At 35.1% G+C, this 21,645-nt stretch overlaps 1 protein-coding gene across 11 annotated transcripts in view; it reads right to left on the minus strand.

The window, feature by feature from the left end:
* PPP1R16A (protein phosphatase 1 regulatory subunit 16A) overlaps positions 1-21,645 on the minus strand; it is a 108,221-nt gene that overhangs the window by 71,897 nt on the left and 14,679 nt on the right. For 8 of the 11 annotated variants that reach the window (XM_074203021.1, XM_074203019.1, XM_074203018.1 and 5 more), the window contains exon 2: positions 2,339-2,462. The exons of 2 other annotated variants lie outside the window; for them this stretch is intronic. The gene's annotated coding sequence lies outside the window, so the exon portion shown is untranslated. Of the gene's footprint in view, positions 1-2,338; positions 4,462-21,645 lie in introns of those variants that run through there. One more of the 11 variants, XM_074203012.1, reaches the window with a different exon arrangement.

The following is a 21,645-nucleotide window of genomic DNA, read 5'->3' on the forward strand; positions in this document are numbered from 1 at the left end:
TTCCTCTCCCCTTTACTTTATCACTCAAGTGAGTCTATATTTATGGGGGGAGGGAGTATTTTGTTTACTCTTAAACAAGAATATTTTATTAATGTATAAAAAACATTATTTGTACAAAATGAGTATAAATATTAAATAAAAAAATGGAAAAAAAAACAAGTCATCCACCATTGATACTAAGCAAAGCTAAGAGAGGGTAGTACTTGCAGTCAGGAAGATATGATCATGATCCTTACCATTTCTGTGACCTAGGCAAGTCATTTAATTGTTCATCCTCAGTTTCTTCTTCTATCATTATTATTATTATTATTATTATTATTATTATTATTATTATTATTTAGGTTTTTGTAAGGCAAATGAGGTTAAGTGGCTTGCCCAAGGCCACACAGTTAGGAAATTATTAAGTGTCTGAGGCAGGACTTGAACTCAGGCACTCCTGATTCCAGGTCCAGTGATCTATGCACTGTGCCACCTAGCCGCCCCTTCAGTTTCTTCTTTTGTAATATAGTGATAATAATAGCAGATACTTTGATAGGTAAATCAAATCAAATCATATATGTAAAGCACTTTACCGATCTTAAAATGCTATATAAATATTAGAATTATTAAAGATCAATAAATATAGCAAATTTAATCAGAAAAGGAGAAAGCAAACCTTATAACAATTAGAAATTTGGAAGAAAAAGTCATGATAAATACAAAAGAAATATTCAAAAGAAAATCCAAAATACAGACTATTTTGACAAAGCAGGAAAAAAAAAGAACCTAAAGAATCAAATCTCAAAGGCGGAAAAAAAATCAGATAAACCATTAATGAACTTCTTCAAATAAAATAAGCATCAAAAACATAGTCACAAGTGAATTTTTTCAAACTCTCAATTCACATTAAATTCACCAGATCTTAATAGGAAAAAGATAGTACACTATCAAATTCTTTCTATGAAGTAAAGGAGTTTTGTTTGCTAAACATGGCAAAGATTAAGGATGAAAATAAAATACTAATCTACTTAAAACTATTGCAAAAAATTTTAACAAATAGAATATACCAACATATCAAAAAATTATTCATTATTAGTAATTAGGATTTAAACTTAAGAATTCAAGGGTGATTCAATGAATTATGGAGAGGAAAACAAATGAATGTAATAACTAGAACACCAAAAGTTTAACAAACAATATGATATAAATATAGAAGAGGGTCTTTGATGACATACAGAATCCACTTATGATCAAGATTTTTCTCTAAAACAGTTTTTAAAGCATATTTAACACTACAAGTTAATCTTAAACATATTGCAGAAACATGTTAAGTATTTCCTCTTAAAAAAAAAAAACCCGGGAACGGCTAGGTGGTGCAACGGCTAGGTGGTGCAATGGAGTCAGGAATACCTGAGTTCAAATCCAAGACACTTATTAATTTCCTAGCTGTAGGGTGGCTAGGTGGCGTAGTGGATAAAGCACTGGCCCTGGAGTCAGGAGTACTTGGGTTCAAATCCAAGTCTCAGACACTTAATAATTACCTAGCTGTGTGGTCTTGGGCAAGCCACTTAACCCCACTGCCTTGCAAAAACTAAAAAAAAGAAAAAAAAAGCCCCAAACTAAAGGTTACTTCACTTTCTTCACTTCAATTTGGCACTGTTTTAGAAATAACAGCTCTAGCAAAAACTATGCAAAGGAGACTAAAGAAATTATTAATTATGAAGAGATTAAAACATTTCTCTTTTGGGGGATATGAGTATAAATCTAGAAAATTCAGAAAACTGCAACAAAAAAATTGAGGTAATATATTACTTTAGTAGTGAGTTTTATCTACTGATAGTGTTTATAAATATAATCCATTTTATAAAATGCATTTTTTTAAATTTTATTTTATTTCTATTTAAATCAATGGGGTTAAAGTGACTTGCCCAAGGTCAAAGAGCTAGGCAATTATTAAGTGCCTAAGGCCGAATTTGAACTCAGGTCCTCCTGACCCAGTGCTCTATCCACTGTACTATCTAGCTGCCCCATGCACTTTTTTTTAAATAAAATAATCCATTGGCATTGCAGAAAATCTAGAGTTCAATTTGTGAAGTTTGAGCATTTTTACTATGTTGCCTCCTATCCTTGGAGAAGGAATAAGTTCTCCAACTATTCAATTTGTTTCTATTTTACTTTTGTAGCATAAGCATACTGCCTGACAAATGGGTGGGTACTTAATAAATGCTTGTTAAATTGAATTACATTATTTCTGTCTAACTTTTTTCTGAAGTTTTAAACTTATATTTTTTCTCTACTATTTCAAATAATTAATTAGGGATAGAGCACAATCTAAGGAGCATGTGCAGAGATGACTCACCAGGGCTATTTCATAGAACCACCATTAAGGGCTGGCTGCTCTTTCTGCAGTTTCTTTCTCTGGACAAAAGTGACAGAACAGAAATTCTGAGGTCCATTTCAGTTTTGGAAGCAACCATGTGAATCTGAAAGGTAGAGAATACCTTCCTATCAGTCTCACAGCACTAAAGGTACTCTCCAGATACACAAACACACACACACACACACACACACACACACACACACACACACACTATACAGACATAATGGATGGAAGGTGAAGTCAAAGGGTGAGAAGGAAGAAAGAAGGACCAGGAAAGAACCTCTCTATTAAGTGGGATTTGAGTCGAGCCTTGAAGAAAGCCAAGTTAACTTTGTTAAAGACTATTGGTGAGGCGCAGCTAGGTGGTGCAGTGGATAGAGCACCGGAAGTACCTGGGTTCAAATCCGATCTCACACACTTAATAATTACCTAGCTGTGTGGCCTTGGGCAAGCCACTTAACCCCATAGCCTGGCAAAAACTAAAAACAAACAAACAAAAAAAACTAAAAGAAACAATAGACAATATATTTAGGGCGGCTATTTAACCCCATTTGCCTTACAAAAAAAAAAAAAGAAGCTTTTGGGGCGGCTAGGTGGCACAGTGGATAAAGCACCAGCCTTGGAGTCAGGAGTACCTGGGTTCAAATCCGATCTCACACACTTAATAATTACCTAGCTGTGTGGCCTTGGGCAAGCCACTTAACCCCATTTGCCTTACAAAAATAAAAACAAAAATAAAAGACTGTTGGTGAGTGGTGGCTAGGTGGTGTAGTGGATAAAGCACTGGCCTTGGAGTCAGAAATACCTGGGTTCAAATCTGGTCTCAGACACCTAGCTGTGTGGCCTTGGGCAAGCCACTTAACCCCATTTGCCTTGCAAAAACAATAAATGAATGAATGAATGAATGAATGAATGAATAAATAAGACTACTGGTGAAATGACTGTTTAGTAGGCTCACAAATTCTTTTACTTTTTAATGTTTTTAAGCATCAACCTCCCAGTGAATAAAATGTGAGTTATAGGTTACTATATATCAGTTATTTAGTGTGCTTACAAATCCCATTGTTTTAAACATTTCCTTTGTGTAGTCCCATAGCAGATTTATAATGTGCACTGAGTCTCTGATCTGAGTCTTTGTGGACCCAAGACTTAAGCAAACCTAAGCCTAAGGGATTCCTTTCCCTCTACTACCACTAAGTCGGAGAAGGGGAAGGCAGGGAAGACTTCTTTTGCAGATCTCCAACTCTTCATCCTAAAGCTTCCTAAGACAATCTGCAGCCTCTCTCTTCTAGAGCCTTCATTTAAGGAGGACACAAAAGCCAGCCAAGTCTCTCATTCTTCAGGCTGCATTACTCTGCCAAGCCCCATGAGGCCAGTAACTCTTTTTTACTCTTACTTGTATTCTCAGAACTTTGCAAGGTACCTGCCAAATAGCAACAGTAAAAAGGTTTGCTAAGTGAATGACCTGAAGGTATGTTGTTTTATAATTAAGAGCAGCATAGTGTAGTAAATGCTAGCTGGCCTTAGAAGACCTGGGGTTCAGCCCCGCCTTCGATCACTTAGCTTTTAGGTGCCCCAGGCACTAGGGTCAAATATGATAATTTATGTAAATCACTTTTCAAACCTTTAAGCTCTACTTAGCTATTATTATCATGCACCTCCTTTCTTACTCATTTATTAGTGCTTCTCCCCCCCTACCAAAAAAGTTATAATGCTTTCATTATTTTACCTTTATATTTCTGGGTACCTGACACAGTGCTAAACACACAGTAGACTTTTAATAGATGCTTGATTATTGACTAGCAAAGATAAGAAATGGACTTCTGGACTCTGAAAACTTTGCAGAAGGACATAAGTATTTCAAGGAAGTCCTTGAACAAGTTCACTCTAAGCTAAATTCTTCAGCCTTTAAGCCAAATTCTTCAGCTTCTAAGTCAAAAAGATAAGCATTTAAAAAAAACAAACCTCACACTTCGAGAATCAAGATAAACCAGTTGTTAACAAAATATGAGAACTCTATATTGGCTAAACCACCTACAGTTTCATATAAACAAAAAAAGGGAAAAAAGGTGGGGCTTCAGTAATACCAAAATAAACTTCCTGGTTTTGACAAAGGCAAATTAAAGTTAAAAGAACCAACATATAAAGCATTACTGTAAAACAAAGGAATTTTTCTTAGAGCAGTTTTGTTAGGTTTGAATAAATAATAAATAAATAATAAGTATGAGAAAGTCTGGATTTCATTCCAAAAAACTAAATAACAGTGGAAAAAAAATGATAGAAGATTAATTTAAAATTTGTAATGTTAAATGTAAATGGATTCAATTATTTAATAAAAAATAAACTAATGTATTATAAAACAAAATCAAAAATGGTGTTCACCTTAGACTAAAAATAAGTACCATTGAATCCATCAGAAATGGTGTTCTAAAATATACTATGCTTTGTTTGAAATTGCAAAATGAGTCACTGATGATACATTTTAAATATTTATGTATCTAATAATTATGTAGTAAAAAGAGCTAAAAAAATCTAATAGATTTATACATTCACTCAATATAAATCCACCAATTTAATGAGGAAGCAAATATATATATTTTTATATTACACATATTTTAAATTAATAGAGAAAAAGGAAAAGCAAAGAATAAACATTCTTTTCAGACTCCTAAAGAACAATTCTGACATCTCTTATACACCCTGCAAATTGGCAAAGATGACCAAATAAGTGAATAGTCAATTTTGGTAATAATGGTGCAATTGGTATATTAATTTGGAATGGCGCAAGAAAAGTCACTTAAGTTATCTCCATAACTTAGACCCAGCAATACCAATACTGGTAATATAACACAAAAGACAGAAAATATATACTAAATTATTCATAATACTCTATGTAATAACAAACATACTGGAAACAAAATAGGGGTTCCCCAACTAAGGAAGGGTTGAAAACTTTTAGGACATGACATGTATAATAGAATAGTATTGTGAAGTAAGAACTTATGAATATGATCTAAGTATTCAGAAAATATTTTCTAGAGAAACATAGGAAAGCTGATATGATGCTGTATTAGAGTGAAATAAACAGAACCAAAGAATGCAATGCACTTCATACACATATTGATACTACTTCAAACATTCTAATCTTCTAATTCATCAATTAATTCATTTCCCATGTCTTACTCCTTCACCCAACCTCAGACACACTAAAAGATGGTTCATACTCTTGACCCTTCTATCACTCATAAATGCACAACCTGCATGTTCAGGAACACTGAAATTCCTTTATCTTTTCACACTCTATTGAGAGTTTCTACCTCTCCTTCTGCCTTCTAATACTAAACCATCCTCTTTCCTTCACACTGATCTTCCAAACTCTAGACTCCTCAGTTCTCTCCCTGGTCACCAGTTTAATTCTATGCTGTCTTCTTTGCTAAAGTGCCTTGTCTTTTTTATCATGTTACCTGTGTTGTCCTACCAAACCTCAACCTTGAATCACTTCATCCCTATACACACACACACACACTACTGAGCAAAAGTGAAGAAAATCGCACAACCATCCTGACAGTCCACTACAAACTTATGTTACTTAGCCTCAACTGGGCCCTCACTCCTAGGCAATCCTTTTATACCTTCCTAACTAATCCAAAGACAATTTCTCAAATCTCATTCTTTTGGATTTTACTGCATCTTTTGACATTTTCAAATACTCTCTTCTCCTTGATACTCACTTCTCTCTAGTTTTCTGGATTTCACCTTCTCATATCTATCTGATATTTTCTTCTCAGTCATATTTTCTGAATCTTCATCTAGGTCATGACTGTTAACTGTAGGTATCCCACAAGGCTGGTTCTCTTCTCCCTCTATACTATTTCACTTAATGATTTCATCAGTTCCCATGGATTTAATTACCATCTCTACATGAAGAATTCTCAAATCTACTTAACCTGCCCCAATCTCTCTGACCTCCAATCTAGCATCTCTAATGTCCATGCATTTTGAACAGCACATCCAGACTCACAACCTAGGTGTCCTCTTCTTCACTATCTCTCAGCCTCTATATCCAATTTGTTGTCCAGGTTTATCAATTTCACCTTTGCTACATCTCTTGAATGTGCTTCTTTCTCTCCTCTGATACTCTTACCATTGTGGTACAAGGCATGCATCACTTCAAGCTTGGAGTGCTTCAAATGCCTACTTGTTAGTCTTCCTATTCTAGTACTCTAGTTTCTCTCTACTCCAGTTCATCCTTTACTCAACCATCAAAGTGATTTTTCTGAAGTCCAAGTATGACCACATCACCCCTTAATCAATAAACTCCAAGATCAAATGGAAAAATCATCTGTTTGATGTTTCAATTACTTCAAAACTAAACCTTCAGGGCAGCTAGGTGGTGTAGTGGATAAAGCACCAGCCCTGGAGTCAGGAGTACCTTAGTTCAAATCCAGCCTCAGACACTTAATAATGACCTAGCTGTGTGGCCTTGGGCAAGTCACTTAACCCAGTTTGCCTTGCAAAAATAACCCTAACAAACAAAAACAAAAACTAAACCTTCCCCCCCAACCCATATAAGCCCTTTCCATTCTTCTTATATATTATATCTCTCTTTGTACTCTTCAATTTCAATGACACTAACTTTACATGACACCTACCCAAAAACTGACCATATATTAGGGCATAAAAACCTCACAACCAAATGCAAAAAGGCAGAAATATTAAATGAATACAGTTCAGATCATGATGCAATAGAAGTTACATGTAATGAAGGTCCATGAAAAGATAAACTAAAAATTAATTGGAAACTAAATAATATTAAAGAATGAATGGATCAAGCAACAAATCAAATAAATAACAATTTCATCCAAGACAACAACAATGATGAGACATCATAACCAAAACTTGGGGGATGTGGCACTCAAAGCAATTAAGGGAAATTTTATATCCAATGACATTGGCCTTATTTCTTTTCTAAGAATAGGACACTCCTCCCAACTTGATTATTTTCACTGGTTGTCGATTCTCTTCTCCCCACCTCCCCCAATACCTGAAAAACTCTCCCTTTTCATCTCAGTCTACTGGTTTCATCCAAGTTCTAGTTAAAATCATACCTTCTGAATTAGAACTGGGAAGGAAGAGACAAAACGTACACTCTTTGCAGATGGCTAGAGAATCCCAAGAAATCATCCAAAAATCTACTGGAAACAATTAGCAATTTTAGCAAAGTTGCAGAATATAAAATAAACCCTCATAAATACTCAACTTTTCTATATATGACTAGATACAGCAGAAAGAGCTAGAAAGAGAAATCCCATTCAAAGTAACCTCAGGCAATATAAAATACCTGGGAGTCTATTTGCCAAGGCAGACTCAGAAACTTTTTGAAAACAATTACAAAACACTTCTCACACAAATTAAATCAGATTTAAGTAACTGGGCAAACATCAACTGCTCATGGATAGGTTGAGATAATATAATAAAAACGACAATTCTACCAAAACTAAACTGTTTAATGCCCTACCAATCAAATTTCCAAAAAATTACTTTAATGAGTTAGAAAAAGTTATAAGTAAATTTATATGGAGAAATAAAGTCAAGAATTTCCAGAGATTCAATGAAAAAAAAGTGCAAAAGAAGGTGGCTTAGCCCTACCTGATCTCAAATTATATTATAAAGCATCAGTCATCAAAACTGTCTGGTATTGGCTAAGAAACAGAGTGGTGGACCAGTGGAATAGACTAGGTGCAATAGCAGGAAACGATTATAGTAATCTGCTGTTTGATAAATCCAGCTGTTGGGATAAAAATCCTCTCTTCGATAAAAACTGTTGAGAAAACTGGAAGTTAGTATGGAAGACACCTGGATTAGACCAATACCTCACACCCTATACCAAGATAAGATACAAATGGATACAGGATTTAGACATAAAAAACAACACTATATAAGCAAACTAGAAGATCAACGGCTAGTTTACCTGTCAGATCTATGGAAAGGGGAGCAGTTTATGACTGAGGAAGAGAGTAACCAAGATCAAAAGAAATGTAGTAAACTGGGAAATAATCTTTACAACTAATGTTTCTGACAAAGGACTCATTTCTAAAATATACAGAGAACTGAGTCAAATTAAAAAAAAAGTCATTTCCCAATTGACAAATGGTCAAAGGATATGCACAAGTAATATACAGATGAGGAGATCAAAGCAATCTATAGTCATATGAAAAATTACTCTAAATCATTACTTATTAGAGAAATGCAAATTAAAGCTTCTCTGAGTGTTACCTCACACCTCTCAGACTGGTCAATATGACTAGAAAGGATAATGATCGTTGTTGAAAGGGTTGTGGGAAATCTGGGACACTATTCCATTGTCGGTGGAGCTGTGAACTCATCCAACCTTTCTGGAGAGAAATTTGGAACTACACCCAAAGGGCAACAAAAATGACATACCCTTTGATCCAGAAATACCATTACTGGGTCTATACCCTGAAGAGATGATAAAAAAGGGTAAAAACATCACTTGTACAAAAATATTCATAGCAGCCTTGTTTATGGTGGCAAAGAATTGGAAATCAAGTAAATGTCCTTCAACTGGGGAATGGCTTAGCAAACTGTGGTATATGTATGTCATGGAACACTACTGTTCTATTAGAAATCAGGAGGGATGGGAATTCAGGGAAGCCTGGAGAGATCTGCATGAACTGATGCTGAGTGAGATGAGGAGAACCAGAATAACACTGTACAACCCTAACAGCAACATGAGGGTGATGATCAACCTTGATGGACTTGCTCATTCCATCAGTGCAACAATCAGGGACAATTTGGGGCTGAATGTGATGGAGAATACCATCTGTATCCAGAGAAATAACTGTGGAGTTTGAACAAAGACCAAGGACTATTAACTTTAATTTAGAAAAATAAACTGATATTTTATTGTCTGATATTGCTATCTCTTATACTTTATGTTTCTTCCTTAAGGATATGATTTCTCTCTCATCACATTCAATTTGGATCAATGTATACCATGGAAACAATGTAAGATTAGCAAATTGCCTTCTGTGAGGCGTGAGGGGAAGGAAATAAGATTAGGAGAAAAATTGTAAAACTCAAAATAAATAAAATCTTTAAGAAAAGGAAAAGAAAAAATAAATAAAATCATAACTTCTACCAGAAACCTTTTTTAATCTGTTAATTCTTGTGATATCCCTCTGCTGATTATTTTTTATTTATTCTCTAAATTTATTTGTATATAGTTGTTTTCGAGTTGTCTGCTCCATTAATTATGGGCACTTCAAGAGCAACTGTCTTTTGCCTTTCTTTGTATCTTGAGTACTTAATATGGTGTCTGGCATGAAGTAGGCATTTAATAAATGTTTCTTGGCTGATGATCCTCAACAATGTAAATGAAAACATTAATAAAAGGAAAATGAAATGAGTCAGTTTTTAAATATCTGATGGGCCTTAAGAACAGATAATTAAACACAGTACCCTAATCATGGCAGAAAAGGACAGATAAAATAATGTATACATTGTTACATTTATAACAATGGAACCATAGCTTTTGCTTGCTTCTTTGTTAATCAGCATACATTTATTAAGTACCTAGCATGAGCCAGAAATTGTGCTTCAGTTTTTACAGAATCAAATACTTAAAAGCAAGATAGTTCTTGACTTCAAGAAACTTACATTCAATTGAAGGGATACAAAGTAGTTGTAGTACATATCTATTCAAATTCCAACCTATACAGTTCATATTTTATTCTCAGATTTTTGCTTCTTCATGATTTTGTCAGGCAAATGACCACTGAACTATGACACAGCATGTTCCTTGATAAGAAAATACAGATTTACAAAGTGATGGGAGAAAAGGCAAGACCAACAATTGAAGGAATCAGAAAAGGTCTCTTGAAGAAGTGATAGTTGAGTTGTGCCTTAAATGTAGCTAGGGGGTTATAAAATGGCAATAAAAATGAAGAAGAGTATTCTAGAGCACAAACATGAGAGATGGAATTCAAGTATGGGCAATAGCAAGTACGCCAGTTAATCTAAAACATAGTATGAAAGTAGGTGGAGGAGGCAGCTAAGTGGTACAAGAGAAATACAGCATCAGCCTTGGAGTCAGGAGGACCTGAGTTCAGATCCAGCCTCAGAAACTTAATAATGACTTAGCAATGTAACCTTGGGCAACTCACTTAACCCCATTATTTTGCAAAAACCAAAAAAAGTACATGGAAGGAAATAATATGTAATCAATAAGATAAACTGGAGCCAGATCAAAAGGGCTTTAAATATCCAGGAGTTTCTATCTTTTCCTAGAGACAAAAAACATCAATTTCAGGAATGACTGAAATTACCATGTGCGAGTGTACTGGAATATTGTAGTCACTTTCAGAAATGAAAAAGGAACAATTTCTTTTTTTTATTAAATATTTTATTTATTTTGAGTTTTACAATTTTTCCCCAATCTTACTTCCCTCCTCTCACCCCCCCCAAGGCAATTTGTCGGTCTTTACATTGTTTCAATGGTATATACATTGATCCAAATTGAGTGTGATAAGAGAGAAATCATATCCTTAAGGAAGAAACATAAAGTATAAGAGACAGCAAAATCAGACTATAAGATATCAGGTTTTTTTTTCTAAATTTAAGTTAATAGTCCTTGGTCTTTGTTCAAACTCCACAGTTATTTCTCTGGATACAGATGGTATTCTCCATCACATTCAGCCCAAAATTGTCCCTGATTGTTGCACTGATGGAATGAGCAAGTCTTTCAAGATTGAACATCACCCCCATGTCGCTGTTAGGGTGTACAGTGTTTTTCTGGTTCTGCTCATCTCACTCAGCATCAGTTCATGCAAATCCCTCCAGGCTTCCCTGAATTCCCATCCCTCCTGGTTTCTAATAGAACAATAGTGTTCCATGACATACATATACCACAGTTTGCTAAGCCATTCCCCAATTGAAGGACATTTACTTGATTTCCAATTCTTTGCCACCATAAACAGGGCTGCTATGAATCTTTTTGTACAAGTGATGTTTTTATCCTTTTTCATCATTTCTTCAGGGTATAGACCCAGTAGTAGTATTAATGGATCAAAGGGTATGCACATTTTTGTTGTCTTTTGGACCTAATTCCAAATTTCTCTCCAGAAAGGTTGGATGAGTTCACAGGTCCATCAACATTGTAATAGTGTCCCAGATTTCCCACAACCCTTCCAACAATGATCTTTCTGGTCATATTGGCCAGTCTGAGAGGTGTGAGGTGGTACCTCAGAGAAGCTTTAATTTGCATTTCTCTAATAAGTAATAATTTAGAGCAATTTTTCATATGACTATGGATTGCTTTAATCTCATCTGTATTAAGGAACAAATTCAAAAACAATTGGAAGGTTTTTATGAATTGATACAGTGAAGTAAGCAGAACAAGGAGAACAATATGCCCAGTGATTACAAGAAAGACAGCTTTGAAAGGCTTAGAACTCTGATCAGTAAGGGGACAACTATGATTCTAGAAGACTGATAATAAAGCATATTTCCTATCTCTCTCTCTCTCTCTCTTTTTTTAGTTTTTGCAAGGCAATAGGGTTAAGTGGCATGCCCAAGGCCACACAGCTAGGTAATTATTAAGTATCTGAGACCAGATTTGAACTCTGGTACTCCTGACTCCAGGGTGGGTGCATGCACTACAGTGCTCTATCCACAGCGCCACCTAGCTGTCCTATATTTCCTGTCTCTTGACAGTGGTGATGGGCTGCAGTTACAGAATAAAGCCATAGATTTTCAGACACTATCTGTGACTTTATAATAGTTATTAGTTGCAGGAAGAGTTCCCATTCGGGACAGAGGGAAAAAGATAATTAAGGAGTAGTTTTGGAGAGGCAATGATTAGAAAAAGTAATAGAAAGGAAAGATCATCAAAGAAACACTCAAAAAATACAATGAAGAATCAATAATGCTATTTTTTTTGTTCTTGTTCAGTAGTTTCACTCATGTCTAACTCCTTAGGACCCCATTTGGGATTTTCCTGGCAAAGATACTAGAATAGTTTGTGATTTTCTTCTCCAGTTCGTCAGATGAGGAAACTGAGTCAAACAGGGTTAAGTAGTTTACCCAGAGTGACCCAGTTAATAAATGTCTGAAGTCAGAACTCAGGAAGAAGAGTCTTCCTGACTCCCATGTCTGGCACTCTATCCCCCTGCCACTCAGCTGCCCTAATGCCAATTTTAAAAGTATTTATTAAGCACCTACCATATACCAGGCAGGCACTATGCCAATAACTGAGGATATTAAAAAAAAGCAAAACACAATTTTGGCTCTCAAGGAATTCACATGAAAACAATTATGTAAGTTCTTCAGAGATGCAGGAGACACACAAGCAGGATAATGCTAATATTACTGAATTAAATTTAATATATATTGTAAAAACAATAATAGATTTAATAGGTATAAAAGAGATTTCAAACTTTCATATGCATCTTTTCCTCTTCTTTACATATGGAAGTAGTTATGTTTCTTGATGCTTGTTAGGGTCATAACTTTGAAAAGGGAAAAAAAAATTTAAATGAGGGGTTAGATAAAATGACCCATAACATCCCTTCCAGATTCAAATCTGTGATATCCTATGACACAAAGTACACATTCAAAACTATGGGATAATAATATTCATAAACAGAAGATCCATTTTCAATAAAAACAAGTATTAAGATTTAACACTGGGAGCAGCTAGGTGGTAGTGGATAAAGCACCAGCCTTGGAGTCAGGAGTACCTGGGTTCAAATCTGGTCTCAGACACTTGATAATTACCTAGCTGTGTGGCCTAGGGCAAGCCACTTAACCCCATTTGCCTTACAAAAAAAAAAGATTTAACACTTTAACAGGGACTATCTTTTGTCTCTTTTTCTATCTCCAATATATATAGCTCACAATAGGCACTTAAAAGATGCTTACTGATTGCTTGCCACCCTTATTTTTCACTGTCTTAGAAAATTTAGCAACAGCACTAAGACATGATAAAGAAATTAAAGGAAAAAGTATTGAAAATATAAATGCAAATTGAATAAGTATATAACAAGTCAATAAAAAACTTGCAGTAACTAATTCAGTCAGGATTATAACATAAAACAAAAAAAATCATTGACACTTTAATATAACAGCAATTAAGAATCAAAAGAAATAAAAATCTTTTATAATCATGTCAAAATGTGTCAACTATTTGGATATTAATTTATCAAGACAAACAGATCTACATTAAAATAACTCAAAAATATTTTGACAAAAATTAATAAAGAATTAAATAATTTTGATCAATGTATAGCATGGAAATAAGGTAAAGACTAAAAGATTGTCTTCTATAGGGGGTAGGAGGAGGGAAGCGAAATGGGGAGGAATTGTAAAATTCAAAAAAACAATAAAGAACTAAATAAATGAAATCTTATTTCCTTCTTAGGCTATGTGAGTCTATCAATTCTTGACAAACTAATGTACATAGGAATAACTGATTGACTATTCAATTCATGATATGATGATGATGTTTGTTCTTTGTTCTCAGAGACCATGACAAGCACATGAACTGAATTTGAGTGAATGGATGTTATACTAAGTCACCAGTCTCACTTTCTCCTCCAGAGCCATCTGGATTCAAGGGCCAGATATGAATCAGGACGATAGCCCTGGATGTGACTCAATCAGGGTTAAGTGATGTGCCCAAAGTCATACAGCTATTAAGTGTCAAGTGTTTGCAGCAAGATTCAAACTACCATCATCCTGACTCCAAGGTCAGTGTTCTATCACTGCACCACCTAATGCAAAATTCCTTGGTAGGCAAGAGAAAACAGATGAACTAGTTTGCCCTTGGGGTTTCATAATATACTATATAAAAAGGAATTGCTATAACTAGAAAAATATATTTAAAAAGCGAGCAATGATACAGAGAAGATATGAGTTTAGTCTAAGGAGGTGGAAGTGATCATAATCAGTAAGGAATCTAAGAACTTGCTTTTTTAATAATTTAGTGCCTATCAATATAACTATTCCTTGGTATTCCTATATATTTTATCTTAAGCATTTAAAAACATGATTCTGAAAAAGAGTGCATGGGCTTCATCACTGTCAAAGGAGTTTACAACAGAAAAATAATTACAATAGATTATAATCTATAAATGATTGGTTTAACCCATGCCTAAAAAAATAATACTGGATCAATTATATTTACACCAACATATACCAAACTAAACCTTTAATTATTCAGTCACTTAAATTACGTCCAACTTTTCGGGATCCCATTTGCAACTTTTTGGGAAAAAAGTTTGTCATTTTCTTCTCCAGTTCATTTTAGAGATTAGGAAACTGAGGCAAAAAGGATTAAATTACTTATCTGGGGGGTCACACACCTACTAAGTATCTGAGGCAGAATCTGAATTCAGGTCTTCTTGACTTCATGCAACACATTTTCCACTGAACCACTTAGCTGCCCCTGCTATAGTCTAATGTTATAGCCTAACAGCTATTTCAATTTTTTATTACCTTTGGAACTTTGAGAAATAAGAAATGAAGCTGCAAAGGTGTTTTAATGAGCACTCTGAAATCTTTTAAAAATTATTCATAATAGGGGCGGCTAGGTGGCATAGTGAATAAAGCACTGGCCATAGAGTCAGGAGTACCTGGGTTCAAATCCAGTCTCAGACACTTAATAATTACCTAGCTGAGTGGCCTTGGGCAAGCCACTTAACCCCGTTTGCCTTGCAAAAACCTAAAAAAAAATTATTCATAATCTTAGAACACCTGAATGAAATAGCTCATGTCTGAGTGATTGTGGAGAGGCATAAATTTTCAGAAAGGAATACAGAATATGCTATAAAAGTTATACAAAACTATTCAAAGCTGCAAAAAATTTAAAATGAAGTACAAATTCAATGGGGGAGAAGTTCAACAAATTAGACTATACAAATATTTTACAACATTAATCAATGATGAATATAACAGATCCAGAGAAATAATGGATGCCTTAGTGGCTGAAGTAATGCAAACAAAAGAAATTACAATATGTCAATCCTCAAAATTATTCATGTAATTTTATTAATTACCTCATATTCACTTTTGAGTTGACAATTCCATACATTTAAGGACCGTATAGTAGAGAAAAAAATGAGGTGCAATGCAACAAGTTTATATCCACAAAAAAGAAGGAAGTACTTATTAAAATGTTCATGAATATATTCCAGAAGAGTATTAAAGAATATTTTAAAATTTGAATAAAAAGTTTGTGGATATATGAGAGAGTAGGCACCCCCCCACACCCATATTTTTGACCAGGGAACATTATTCAACCACTGAGACAAAAGGGAAATTAGAGATGGCAGATTCTCCCTTTCCCTTTTTAACCTGAGGGCAACCTAGCTGCCCTGTTCAGGGACTTTTTTACACCCACAAAAATCAAGGATTTCCTCTTTGTGTTTGTGTGTGTGTTTGTGTTTGTGTGTGTGTGTATCTGTGTTTATAGGAAAAAAATTAGTAACAGAAATAAAATACAGTTAAATGCATATAATAGATATTCAGAAAGGTTTGTAAAAACAAACAGGATGATTTTATTGTTACAACAGCTAAAGTTCACACAGATATCTACCTTTTTGTTTGTTTAATAAACAATCTGTTTACATATAAATCACTTTAAAATCTTTGTTTTTTCTTAATTCCTTGTATTTTTGTTCTTATTTATATATTGGAATATTTGTATTTAGCAGGGACAAAAAAATATTCCTGGCACACAGAAATCACTTAATAAATGTATGCTGATTGGTTGACTGATTGGAAATTAAAATAAAATTAATTTTGAAAAAGTTTCATAAAGAATTTGTAATTATGAAAAACTATAAATGGGGGGCAGTTGGGTGGGTAGCACAGTGGATAGAGCACTGCGCCCTGGAGTCAGGAGGACCTGAGTTCAAATTCAGCGTTAGACACTTAATAATTGCCTAACTGTATGACCTTGGGAAAGTCAATTAACACAATTGCCATAAATTTAAAAAAATTATTTTTAAAAAAAGAAAAACTAGAAATATGTCTCTCTATCCTTAGATTAGAGGATGGTTGAACAAACTATAATGTTATGAATACAATAGAATATCATGATACAGGAAATAGAAATGTAAGCTAACAAATGAGTAAAATAAAATAATAAAATAAACCATTTGAACTCGACCATAACAGAGATAATATGTGACTGAGTGCCAATAGCACTTAAAATGATGAATTAGGACAAGCAATTGGAGCTAGCCACTTCTCTTCTATAGAAGAAATCCATATTGGACATTATAATGTCAGAGGCAGTTGGATCAATTTTCAAGTTATCTCAAAGAATGGAAAAGATCACATCCAATTCGAGACAATTTAATAATGATAATACCAAGTACCTCACATATATTATCTCATCTAGTCCTCTCAATAGCTCTGTGGGGGTGGATGCGATTATCATTCCTATTTTACAAATGAGGAGAATAAGACTCAGTTAAGTGTATTTCCTGATAAACCATTGTTATTAGGTATCCAAATTAAATTCAAAGCCAGGTCTTCCTAACTCTAAGCATTCACCAAAGGCATGGTGCTAGGCCCTGGCAAAGTACCATATGAACTAAAAATAACCACCAGGAAACAGCAGTCCACAGGAGTACTTCCTCATCTCTACATAATAAGAATGTTCTGTGGACATACTGACACAATCATAAAACCATGAAGAGGGAAGCAGTAGACTTTTGTCATACAACTGACTGAGAGATCCAGAGACTAGCAGGTTTGGTGATATTTTATTTTTTTACTTTGTAAAACAAAAAGTAAAGATTCTCCTAAAGCAAAGTATTTGCAAGGTATCTACCATATACCTTGCCAAATGATATACAAATATTATTTCATGAGATCTTCATATCAATCTGCAGGTAATGTTACTGTTGTGCTCATTTTACATTTGAGAAAACAGGGAAACAGAGGTAAAGTGAGTTGCCCAAGTTCACATGGCTAGAGAGGATCTGAGGCCACATCTGAACTCATTCCTGACTCCAGACCTAGCTCTCTAACCACTGCGCCACCTACCTGTCAATGTGACTATGACAGAAAAGGCTACAGAGAACCATTCAATTATCCAATGAACAATAATATCAAGGTATACAATAAGGGAAAAGTGTTTACACAGACTGAGGAGTATGTATATTTGGTTATCCTACGTCTGGAAGTGCCTAAACTTTTTGGAACATGAACAGCTCTTTCTATGACTGTTTTTTGGTTCACCCACTGAATGATGAACCATTCTTTCACTGGATTTTTTTGAGCCAAACTGAGTTTAGATACTAAAGGTCTAGGACAGCAAGCAGGCCCAGTGGATAGTGGACAGTGAATTCATCTTCCTAAATTCAAATCTGGCCTCAGACACTTACTGGCTGGATGACCTTGGGCAAGTCCTTTAATCCCATTTGCCTCAGTGCCTTTTCTGTAAAGTGAGCTGGAGAAGTAAACTACTCCAGTATCTTTACCAAGAAAACCTCAAATTCGGTCTCAATGAGTCAGACACATCTCAAACAAAGGAAAAACACCACAAACAAAAAGGCTGGTGGAAACAGGTAAAAAAAGACTCTTGAATATTCAATTTTCAGTCTAATTTTTATCATGAAAATCAGTAAATGTTTTAACTCAGGGTTTGAATTATTGTTCTGAAACCTGTAGACTTTAATAAATGTGGATTAAACTACATGTACATACAATTTCCCACTTTTACTCTCCAAGCCAATTAAATATTTATCACATATATCTCTGAAAAGCCCCCACCCAGAGACTTATGGTTGCTCTTGCCTCAACACTCTAACAAGGCCAGGTAGGAAAGTCAACAAGGTGCAGTCCTTGGGGTCTTTTGAATATATGCTCAGTTTCAACTCAGAATCAAATCAAAAAGCCTTACTCTGAACAGGAAGCAGTCTTTGAGTAACTGTGGAAAGTAGGGTCTTTATTCCATGACATCAAGTACTTTTGAAAGCAAGTTCACCAAATGTATATGTTGCCAGGACTGAGTCTTCACTGGATTAATTCCTAATTACAATTCCTAAGGATTCTGAACAGACTAAATGGCTGCATCCAAAAAGCAATACTGTTAAATACATATTCTATCAATGACTTGATTGGAAGCTTATCCCCCCTTTCCACACCAGGAATAGAAAAGTATCTGAGCTTCCAGAGACTAAACCACACATACACAAAGGGGAGGGGGAGGGGTAGAACAGGAGGAGACAAGTGTATATCCACTCACTTTGGCACTCAGACTCAGGGTAGAGTTATCCTGACTTGTACATAAATGAAAACTCACCTAATCTACTCTATTTAGTCTTAATATTTAATAACCCATCTAGTCATCTTCAGAAAAGGTCTAGTCAGCACAGACATCGTGTCAAATATGGCTCTGCTCACAGATCAAAACTCCCAAAACATCCTTGTCTGGCTTCCATTTCCCCATATCCTTTATATCCTCCTATAGAATGTAAGAGGGCAGCTAAGTGGTGCAATGGATAGAGTACCAGGCCTGGAGTCTGGAAGACCTGAGCTCAAATCTGACCTCAAGCACTAACTGGCTAGGGGACTGTAACCTTTTTTTCACTTAACCTTTTTTGCCTCAATTTCCTCCTCTGTAGATTGAGTTGGGGAAAGAAATGGCAAAAACCACTATCTTTTTTTGTAATTTTGCTATCTCTTATACTTTATTTTTCTTCCTTAAGGATGTGATTTCTCTTTCATCACATTCAACTGAGATCAATGTATACCATGGAAACAGTGTAAAAACTAACAGACTGCCTTCTGCGGGGGGGTGGGGGGGGTGGGGGGGGTGGCGGGGAGAGAAGCAAGATTAGGGGAAAAATTGTAAAATTCAAAATAAATAAAATCTTTCTTTTATTTAAAAAAGAAAGCAAGAAAAAAAGATTTTATGGCAAATGACAAACCCCTCCAGTATCTTTGCCAAGAAAACCCCAAATGGAGTCACAAAGAATGGGACACAACTGAAACAAAGGCAAAAGACTGAAAAAAAAATACAAGAAAAAGAGAAACTTTTTCTTACTGTCAGGAGAGACATCTGTCTCAAAACCTGGAATAGTTTTTGTAGTTACAGTGCCTGGATTTAAATTCAGGACTTGCTATTTACTAACTGCATGATCTTGAGGAAGTCATTTTAACCTTCATGAATCTCATCTGTAAAATGGGGATAGCATTCAGAACTAATATAAAACTCAAATGGGATAGAGTATGTGGATATCTATATCTATTATCTATATGTCTCCATATACACATACTCCATTCACATGCTTATCTACATACAGTAGCTTACTATATGCATGTGTATTTGGTATATAAACATATATGCTTACACACACACACACACACACACACACACACACACCTTGATCATTTTAATGATGTTGACTGGTTCCAAAAACTGAGTTATTTCAATTTTTCAATTCAACTAATGCATTGAACATGCCTAAGAAGAGGAACCAGAACCTGAGGGCAGAGAGTGAGGAGAGGCTCTCAAGAGAGTCTTAAAACCCAGATCAGTGGGTCCTGATCCCTGGGTGGTGGGCAGAATCCCCTAAGGAGAGACTCGGGGCTAGAAATCAAACCTAGATCAAGTTAAGACACAAGTTAGACAGAAATATTGTGAGATGATCAACTACAATGGACACGACTCCTTTCAGCATTTCAGTGGTCAAGGACAATCCTGAGAGACCTGTTTTGGAAAATGACATCCACAATCAGAGAAAAAAGCTTTGGAGTCTGAATGTAGAGCAAGGCATACTATGTTTATGTTTAAAAACTTCTTTTATGTTGTTTCTTTCTTTCTCATGGTTTTTCCTCTGAGTTCTAATTGTTTTTTCACAATATGACAAATATGGAAATATGTTCATCACACATGTACAACCACTAGCAGATTGTTTGCTGCCATGGGAAAGGAGATGTGGAACTCAAAAGTTTACAAAAGAATAAATGTTGAAAATCATCGAAGAATGTAATTGGAAAAAATAAAAGCTTTGTTGAAAAAAGACACTTGTTAGAAAAGGTAAAGATCAATCAATTAATTAAATAATTATTCAGCGCCTACTATGTGCCAGGTACATGGGAAATGGCAAACCCTTAATTGTTCTGGGCACAACTGAAATGACTAGTCAACAAAAGAGGCACAAGACATCGCTGTAGAAAATAACTCCTTACAGTTATGTAAGGGGGAAATGTCTTATTCATGGCGATAACAAATTAGGTCTTGGAAACTCCTTGTGACATGGTCAACAAGGCTTAAAAGAACACATATTGCTATGCCTATTCTACAAGTTTAGGTATCAGTGTATTTTCTTGTTTTATATTACATTTCCTTCTTATCTTATTATATTTTTCTCCAATAAATATTGCTTTTTAATATCAATGTTATATTTTGAATTAAAGGAAAATGGATTTACTGATCCCACCCCCAGAGAGTTAGGGGGAAATTCCTCTCCCCTGGGGGCCTGGCAAAAACTGGTGACAATAAGAGAAAGAAGGAAGGAACTCCCTGGAGGAGGGCTTTAGGATACAACTGGGAAGTTATTCCCAGGGCATTTCTTTACCCACAGCTATCTTGTAGGCAAGACAAAGTGGGGATTAACAAGAAATAAAGGAGTGAAACCCAAGAAGAGAAATATGAAGCTGGGAAACAAAGAACTTCTGGACACTAAGAGCTAAGTGAGGTGGTGGTGTGAGGAGAGAAAAGGGGGGAAAGAAGGAAAGGAATGGGGGATCAGGAGTTTATGTAGATTATACTATGTGCAAGGTACCATGCAAAGTGCTTTACAATTATCATTTCATGATCCTCACAACTACCCTGTGAGATATATAATATTACCTTATTTTACAGTTGAGGACTGAGGCAAACAGCTATTAAATGACTTGGGGTAACATAGCTAGAACATGTCTTGAGGTCAAATCTGAACTCAGGTCTTCCTGACTCTAGAACCAGTACTCTTTACCACCTAACTGCCAAGAGAAGAGAGAGGTACGAAAAGTAGGATTCAAAGGCCTAATATTCTTCAAAGGAAGTACTGACTCAAGATAGATGGGATACTCTCAAAAATTAAAACTCTTATTAACAGAAGTAAAAATGATTCCAATAAAGAAAACTGTCCAAAGAAACTAATGTAGCTACAGAAGGAATTCATCAATCAATTTTTATTTTGAAAAGACATGTTAAGGAGAAAGAGATAAAGGCAATCATCTAAATATAACTACAAAACTGTGGC

The sequence above is a fragment of the Macrotis lagotis genome, chromosome X (genome assembly GCF_037893015.1).
Source record: "Macrotis lagotis isolate mMagLag1 chromosome X, bilby.v1.9.chrom.fasta, whole genome shotgun sequence".
NCBI classification, from domain to species: domain Eukaryota; kingdom Metazoa; phylum Chordata; class Mammalia; order Peramelemorphia; family Peramelidae; genus Macrotis; species Macrotis lagotis.